Source organism: Aythya ferina, assembly GCF_964211825.1.
Source record: "Aythya ferina genome assembly, chromosome: 1".
Classification (NCBI taxonomy): Eukaryota; Metazoa; Chordata; class Aves; order Anseriformes; family Anatidae; genus Aythya; species Aythya ferina.
The window spans coordinates 55,017,129-55,024,803 of record NC_140296.1 but is presented as its reverse complement, the minus strand read 5'-3'; the positions used below and the strand labels follow the sequence as shown (position 1 = coordinate 55,024,803).

General features: G+C 40.7%; 1 pseudogene across 1 annotated transcript; it reads left to right on the top strand.

The window, feature by feature from the left end:
- The first annotated feature begins 2,279 nt into the window (after positions 1–2,279).
- On the top strand, positions 2,280–5,982 carry LOC311430103 (2-oxoglutarate receptor 1 pseudogene; annotated as a pseudogene). Its single transcript has 3 exons — positions 2,280–2,344; positions 4,702–4,763; positions 4,986–5,982. The product of its transcript is annotated as a 2-oxoglutarate receptor 1 pseudogene (transcript).
- Positions 5,983–7,675: the final 1,693 nt, after the last annotated feature.

Genomic DNA, 7,675 nt, shown 5'->3' with positions numbered 1-7,675 from the left:
CTAACAGCCAGCCCATGCGGAGGAAAGAGTCATTGTTTGCAACCAGCCACGTGTGATTTAACCGAACAAAGCAAAATAAAGGCATTGGACTTTGTTCTCCACTTCTGTATTCTGGACTGCAAGTTTTTGAAGCAGACTGTATGCTCCCAATATGCGAACTCATCTCTTGCCCTGTGTGTCCTCTTCACCCTGCCATCACGGAAGGAAAAATACAACATGCATTGTGCTCTCTCTGATAGCTGACCCAGCCTATAGTATAAAGTTTTAAGAGGAAATATCTAATTAATAATCCTGCTACCAAATCATTCCCATTTCCTTTCTGTACAGAGACCAAGGGCAACAGTTATATATGCACGTGAACTCTGCAGGATTTTGTAATGGTTGTTTCAGGGAAAGTGCAAGTAGCTTCCTTTTTGCTGTCAGCTGGTCTTTGCCATTCCTCACAATGGTCATCAAATTAGGGAAAATGACAGCACATCTGATGAATCGACCTGCCGTGCAACCTCATTGCCAGGATGAGCTGGTCTACTTCTGCTGTCCTCCTCTTGCCCCTGCCCAGTCCCCATCACTGGAGCTGAAGCATTCACAGGAGAAGCCACAGCCACTCAACAACGTACCAGAAAGGTACACCATGAATAAGAAAACTGGTTTGTTTTCAGTCAGATCACTGAGCCAACACATCCCATTACTGCACCACTGAAAAGTCTTTTTAAGACGAGAGGAGAGAGGTAGTGTTGTCAATGCTTTTGACAGCAGCCTGAAATTAGGGCCACTGAAGCCAGCTGTGAAACTACAGAGTGTTTTGATTGCTCTCTGCTGCTTGTGGAGGGGACCTGGACAAGGATAGCCTTAAAGCACAAAAAGGTCCATGTTTTTGGTAAGAATCAGACTGGTCTACCTATAGACAGACTTAAAAGATCCATGGAAATGAGGTGGGGAGACTACTAGTAAGGAGGAAAGACCCCAGGCTGAAGTCACATTGGAGAGTCAGCCTTCACTCACAGAGATCCTACACAACACCAGGCAAGTGATCTTCAGGCATTCACAAGTGGATGTGAATTGTTTGTCCAAAGCTTCCCAAGTGCCTGACACAAGGGTCTGGCCCAATCAACGGCTGCAAATCAAGCCAATGTTTCCAAAGGTTCGTGCTCAGTGAGGAGCTGATGAAGCTCTGGGGTAGGGTCAAGTGAGGTCTGGGGCAGGTAGGAGGCAGCCTTTTAGCCACAAATGAGACAAGATTTGGGTAGGGTAAAGCACACAGCTTGGTCTCCATGCAGAGCTGCTCTGAATGACCTCGCAGTAGTGCCCCTTTCTTGCAGCTGGTCTGAAAATAGAGGTTTTGTTCTCTTTTCTTGCCCATGGAGCCTGTTCAAAACCCCAGTGACCTGGATCCCTGGCAGTTATGGTCATGGTGCTGGGAAAGCCCACTTCCATTTCATGTAAGGCACTGCCACCACCAAGGTGAGATAAATACCAGCCCCTGCTGCATGGGGCTATAATGGATTAAGTATGGACACATTAAATGATCCCTAGCTATAATTAGCTCCCTCTGTGCTTATTAGGCCACAGCCTCATACCAATGATTTCTAATGACACATGCAGTGTCTAGGAGCAGGGTAATAACTATTTAAACAATTGCTGATCCCCGAGCTGATACATGACAATGTATTTTACAATTATTGAGAAACTTGAGTCATTTTTTAAAAGTGCTCTAGGCATTGACCTAGAGAAAAGCTTGGTCAAATGAGAACAGAGTAATTGTAACAGATAGATAATGTTCTCATTGTCAGACTGCTGCTCCAGTCTTAATTGTGCCCACTACTGCTCTTTCCCTACAGTATGACAAACAAATAATATTCAAAGTTAGCAAAACAAATCATGTTCTCCCAACACAAACCTATGGTGCAGGCACCCAAGGAGAGTCAAGATGGCCTTCCTAAAAATATTCTTATCTATGTGGTTCTCCATAACTGCACTAACAAGCCTACTGTTCAGAGTTGAAATCTGGATCATACACCTCATCACTGAGTAGGACCTATAAGATGTACTAGGGCTAGAAGGATGCACATGGATGGGCAGCTATGGCCTCTTTGCAAGGACCATGCTGCAAGAACAGGGATTGAAGCCTACAGTTTCAAAATGCAAAATACTACGATTTTTCTTTTTCTTTTTGTCTTTTTTTTTTTTTTTTTTTTTTTTTTTTTTAATAATCTCTTTTGATCTTGTTCCTCGAGCTAAGGGCGGTAATGAGATTTTTATTCAAGAAGAGTCTTTTGGTTCAAGAAGCATGGATGATTGCAGGTCTTGAAAATCATGAAGCCCAAAAGCAAAGACTCAAAAGAAAGTAAGTTTGCAGCTTCTGCCATCTCATTAGTAACTGGTCAGCATTAATTGTATATAATGTATTCACCAAAACCAAGCAGAAAGTATGACACGGTTCCTGAAAAGCAAATCATGCCAAAACTTCCTTTCTTACATGACGTGAAAATTGGACTTTGTTAGACATTTGTTTTTAATGCAGAAACAGCATGTCATAATATTTTTCACCTAACCTTGAAATGGCAACATGCCTTATTCAGTTTGGTGATCAGGTTTCGCTTCACAGGAACCAGAGAATAAATTTAATTTTCTCTTTTATAAACACATGGATGCTCATATACATGCTAATTTAAATGTGATCTGCTGATATTTGAATACTACAGGGCTACCTCAGCACGCAGAACTGCTGTCAGAAAAGCATGATCTGTTCTCAGAAGGCAAGACAGCATAAGGGGCAGAGGGCAAAAGATATCTCCTGCAACCACCCAGGTCTAAAAGCTGATCCCTAAGCCGGTGGCTGATGTTTTACACTATTCTCTTAATTTACTGCCACACGGAGTGCCAGGGAGCGGGTATATGTGATTGCAAAGCCTTACTAAGACCTGTTTCACTGTAAGGAAGACATAAATACATTTCATTTGTAGTGATCTTTGCTCACAGCAATGAAAGGGAGAAGCAGAATTGCAGGTTTTCAGGTAAGCAATATTTCTCCATTTTCAGTTTGGAGGGTTCAAGGTTGCAGAGAAGAACAGATCAGCAGTACAAGTAAACTAAACTGGGGATGAATCAAACATTATATAAGATTTTGTCTAGCTTTATTTAAAATATATCAGTTAAAGATATAAATGTAGGTGACAGTGGTGTCACCAAGCAGCAGAAAAGAGATAAAATGTGTATATCCCTAGCTTTTGTCTGAACATTAATCTGAATTTGTTTAGAACAAGCCTCAGCTTTTACCAAATACATCTTATAGCAATGCTGCTATACCTGAGCTAATGTTTGTGTTTAAAAGTATTACTCTGTTAACTAAGTTATGGGGACACTGTTCAAATTTCTCCCAGCAGCGGTCCTGAATAACAAAATGATATCCATCTTTCCGACTGGTTAGGATGAGATCGTTCCTGTTGTGTTACAGCCTTAATGACTAGCTTTGTCAGAGAAAATCTGTATGTTCTATCAGTCTTTGGGATAATGCAGAAACTGCCATAGAGGCAATATGCTAAATGCTGCTAAATGAATCACGTCAAAAACTAATTCTATTCAGAGGATTTCCAGGACAGCAATAAGGTAGAATGATGACTTTTTAAAATTATTTTTTAAATGCAATGGCTTCATCACAGTTGTTCAGTGTAATACAGATTTAACATAAAGGCTGTCTTTCTGAGACAAAAGAGAGATATTTGGGCTTGATAGTACCCTGTCTTGCACTTTATTAAGTTGCTTAAAACTATTTTCTCAGATGGACTAGTTCAGGTTCTGTAGGAGTGGGTCTCAACTGAGACACTGGAGACCCACACTTTTGCCTCACTTGAGATATGTAAAGGCTAGACATCGAGTTCTGTCTCTTTGGGCTGCTTTTGTCATCAATGGAGACAAATATGTATACCAAAAGAGTAAATCATTTATCTTAGAAACTTCTCTTATGGGAAGATATATTATGCCCTGGAGGAACCTAGATCTCTCTCTCGATGATAAAGGGGGGCTTAGGATGGCTGGCTCCAGTTTAAATGTCTAACTTTTACAAGTCTGAAGTTAGATGAGATAATTTCATCCTTGGTTACCATTCCCTCAGGTTAAAACAGTACCAAGAGAGGTTATGTCCTGAACTCACTGTGGAGAGATCCAAATTGGCCATGGCAGATCAGAAACCATTTCAGAGACAAGTCTATCTAGTTGCAATTCACATGAAATGGGAGGCAAGAGCAATGCCTTCAGTCAATATCTGTGCTTTCCACCTTTCTTCAGCTCCTTGAGAAAAACTTTGTAGTCATTAAAATCAGTTTTATGCCACTATACCACTAACAAGTTTGCTTTTTTTTTTTTTATTATTATTATTTTTTTTTCCCATGAAATGCACTCCTACCAGTTTGATAGTCTGATGGCTCCAAAAGAATAAGATCATATTTAGGGGACGAGCCATTACTGTCCAGTTATGGGAGAATCAGATCCTGAGATTCAGGATGAACATCTTTTGGTTTTCATGAAACTAGAATACCATCTCTGATTTCATGAGTACAAAACACTGACTAGCTCACTTTAATGAAGATAAGACATGGGTACAACTTTGCTTTCTGAAAGGCTATGGCTAATTCAAAGTTTTGTAAATTCTAAGCCCAAACTTTCTCTAGCTTCTTAAATGTCTTTTTTTTTCTACTCTTGCAGGTTTGGGGATAAGCAACATCTTCAGTTGTCACCTTCAGTGCAGGAGATTAAATAGAGCAAAGGTAAAATTAATCATCATCAAAATTTAAGGAAGGGTGGAGGGGGAGGAGAGTGAAATTGGAGCAGGGGGATCTATGTAAAAGTTGTGTGTGTTAACATATCCCTGTTCTTTCCCCCTACTATACCTTGTTTAACATACGACATTTGCTCCAATGATGGAAGATTTAATCAAATTCATTTGTCCTAACAAATCAGTTAAAATTAAACGTCTTATTTTTGTAAAGCTTTAAGAAGATTTCTGCAAACATGGCACCTGAAGGCACAGACAATTTTACTGCTCTGGCAGGCCACGCAGACTCTTTGACAAGCTGCAAGGATGAAGATTTCTTACAGGTGAAATCGTACCTCTCTGTCCTTTACAGCCTAATCTTCCTGGTGTGCTTCCCAGGGAACATTATGGCCATTTTTATTTATTTTGTCAAGATGAGGCCCTGGAAAAGCAGCACCATCATTATGCTAAACCTGGCAATCACTGACCTACTGTATGTAGCTACGCTTCCTTTCTTTATACACTACTCTGCTAATGGAAATAACTGGATTTTTGGAGACTTCATGTGCAAGTTTATTCACTTTGGTTTCTACTTCAACATGTACAGTGGTATCATCTTCCTGAGCTGCTTCAGCATCTTCCGCTTTTTTGTAGTCGTCCACCCAATTAGATGCGTTTTTGTTCAAAAACGGAGATGGGCAGTGGTGACCTGCATAGTAGTATGGATGATTTCCCTGGTAGCCATCAGCCCCTTGGGCATCTTGATCGCCACGAAGCACATGGAGAATAGGACCATCTGCCCAGACCTGTCTTCTGCTGAGGACTTTGACACTACTCGATGGTATAACTGGCTGCTGACGATGTTTGGCTTCTTCTTGCCCCTGCTGACGGTGACTCTGTGCTATGTGCTCATTATTTACACCTTGGCTACTGGGCCCCACACGCAGACTTGCTATAAGCAGAAGGCTCGCAGACTCGCCATCGTCCTCTTGGTGGTCTTCTACGTGTGCTTCCTCCCCTTCCACATCTTTCGGGGGATTCGGATAGAGCTCCGAGTGCGAGCAGCTAGCTGCCACTTCAAGAACATGATCCTTTTCATGCTTATTCTAGCTAAACCTTTAGCAGCGTTAAATACATTTGGAAACTTACTGCTCTATGTGGTGACAGGAGACAACTTCCAGCAGGCGATCCTCTCACTCCTCAAGTTTTGGACACATAAGAACTTGAAATAGAAGAGATTAATTCCGTAAAAGGGCTATGGAAGTAAGGTACCAAAGCTGCCTGTAACCACATCTTTGCTCTCACAACACACAACTTAACTTTGCTGATGCCAAAACAGAATTTATCTGCTCTGTGTTTTAGATTTACACATTTATTGTCATCAAAACCAACCAACCAATCAACCAACCAACCAACCAAACAAACAAACAAACAAAAAAACCACTTAAAATATAAAATAAAACTTTAAATAAAACACTAAAAAAAATCATGAAAAATTTGCTGGATTTATTTATTGAATTCTTGGTGTTTCTTTCAGAGAATCCTAAAATCATAGAAGGGCCAACAGTTTCAGCAAAGTATAAAAAAGAAAAAAAAAAAAAAAAGTTGCTTATTAGTGGCAGATTCGCATAGAGGATAGGTTTAATTTAATTTAATTTTAGTAACTCAGACATTAAGTATCCCATCTAAGGTAGGTGCCTGCCTTTGACTTTCATTACTAGGTTAAAGGTTTGAGTACGTGATCTTAGAGGTCTTTTCCAACCTAAATCATAGAATCATAGAATCATTAAGGTTGGACTGATTCTATTGTTCTACGACTTTTTTTCTAATCAAAGAAGAGAGGTAAGATGCTCCAGAGGGCAATTCATCACACCAGTCTTAGACCTGCAGGAGGGTTTGTCTCAAATCCCTGGAGACCTTGACAGCATAGGTGTCTATATATAAGCTAATCATCTTGGCCTCCATTTATAATTTTCCACTACAGAGGAGAGAAATGAGCAGTTTTAGAGTGTGATTCACCTAATTATTCTTGATGCCTGCATTTAGACAAGATGAATCATGACCTAGAGTGCCTGTTTCTCAACATTGGCCATAAAAGGTAAGTAATCAGGCACAGACCCAAATGTAGATGGGTTACTTTTATACAGTACAGAGCGGGATGTATTACTCCAGAGGTGTCTAAGAGGGGAGCTTACACAACAAGACCCTAATCAGTGCCTTCAGAGATCTCTTGAAGATTAATGGTACAATAATACAAGACTGTTTAGATCAGGGTTTAGATTTGGTTAAATCAGACATTAGAAAGAAGTTCTTTACTCTGAGGGTGGTGAGGCCCTGGCACAGGTTGCCCAGAGAAGCTGTGGATGCCCCATCCCTGGAGGTGCTCAAGGCCAGGCTGGATGGGGCTTTGGGCAACCTGGTCTGGTGGGAGGTGTCCCTGCGCATGGCAGGGGGGTTGGAACTGAATGGTCTTTAAGGTCCCTTCCAACACAAATCATTCTGTGATTCTATGATAAGTGGATGGATGCATAAAGGGCCCAAATCCATGGATGTCTGCCTGTTTCTTTACTCAGTGGATCTCTACTTCATCACACAAGGCCATTGGATCTGATGATCCTGAAGGTCTTTCTCAATCTAGATGATTCTATGATTCTAAGGAACAGTTTGGGTAATAACATACCTGATGAGCAAAATGGGCCATTTCACAGGAAAAGAAAAAAAAAAAAGAGAGACTCATAGGAAAATACAAGTCTAATACTTGCAGACACCAGCTGAGGAACCCCAGACAACAGCAGTACAAAGCTGTTATCATCATAATATTTAGAGCCCAAAAGTCTGACAGCAGAGTGATTCATCTATCAAGTTTTTTAACACCCATATTTCATGTTTCATTACTTTTGCTCTTCACTCCAAAATGTTCATTAA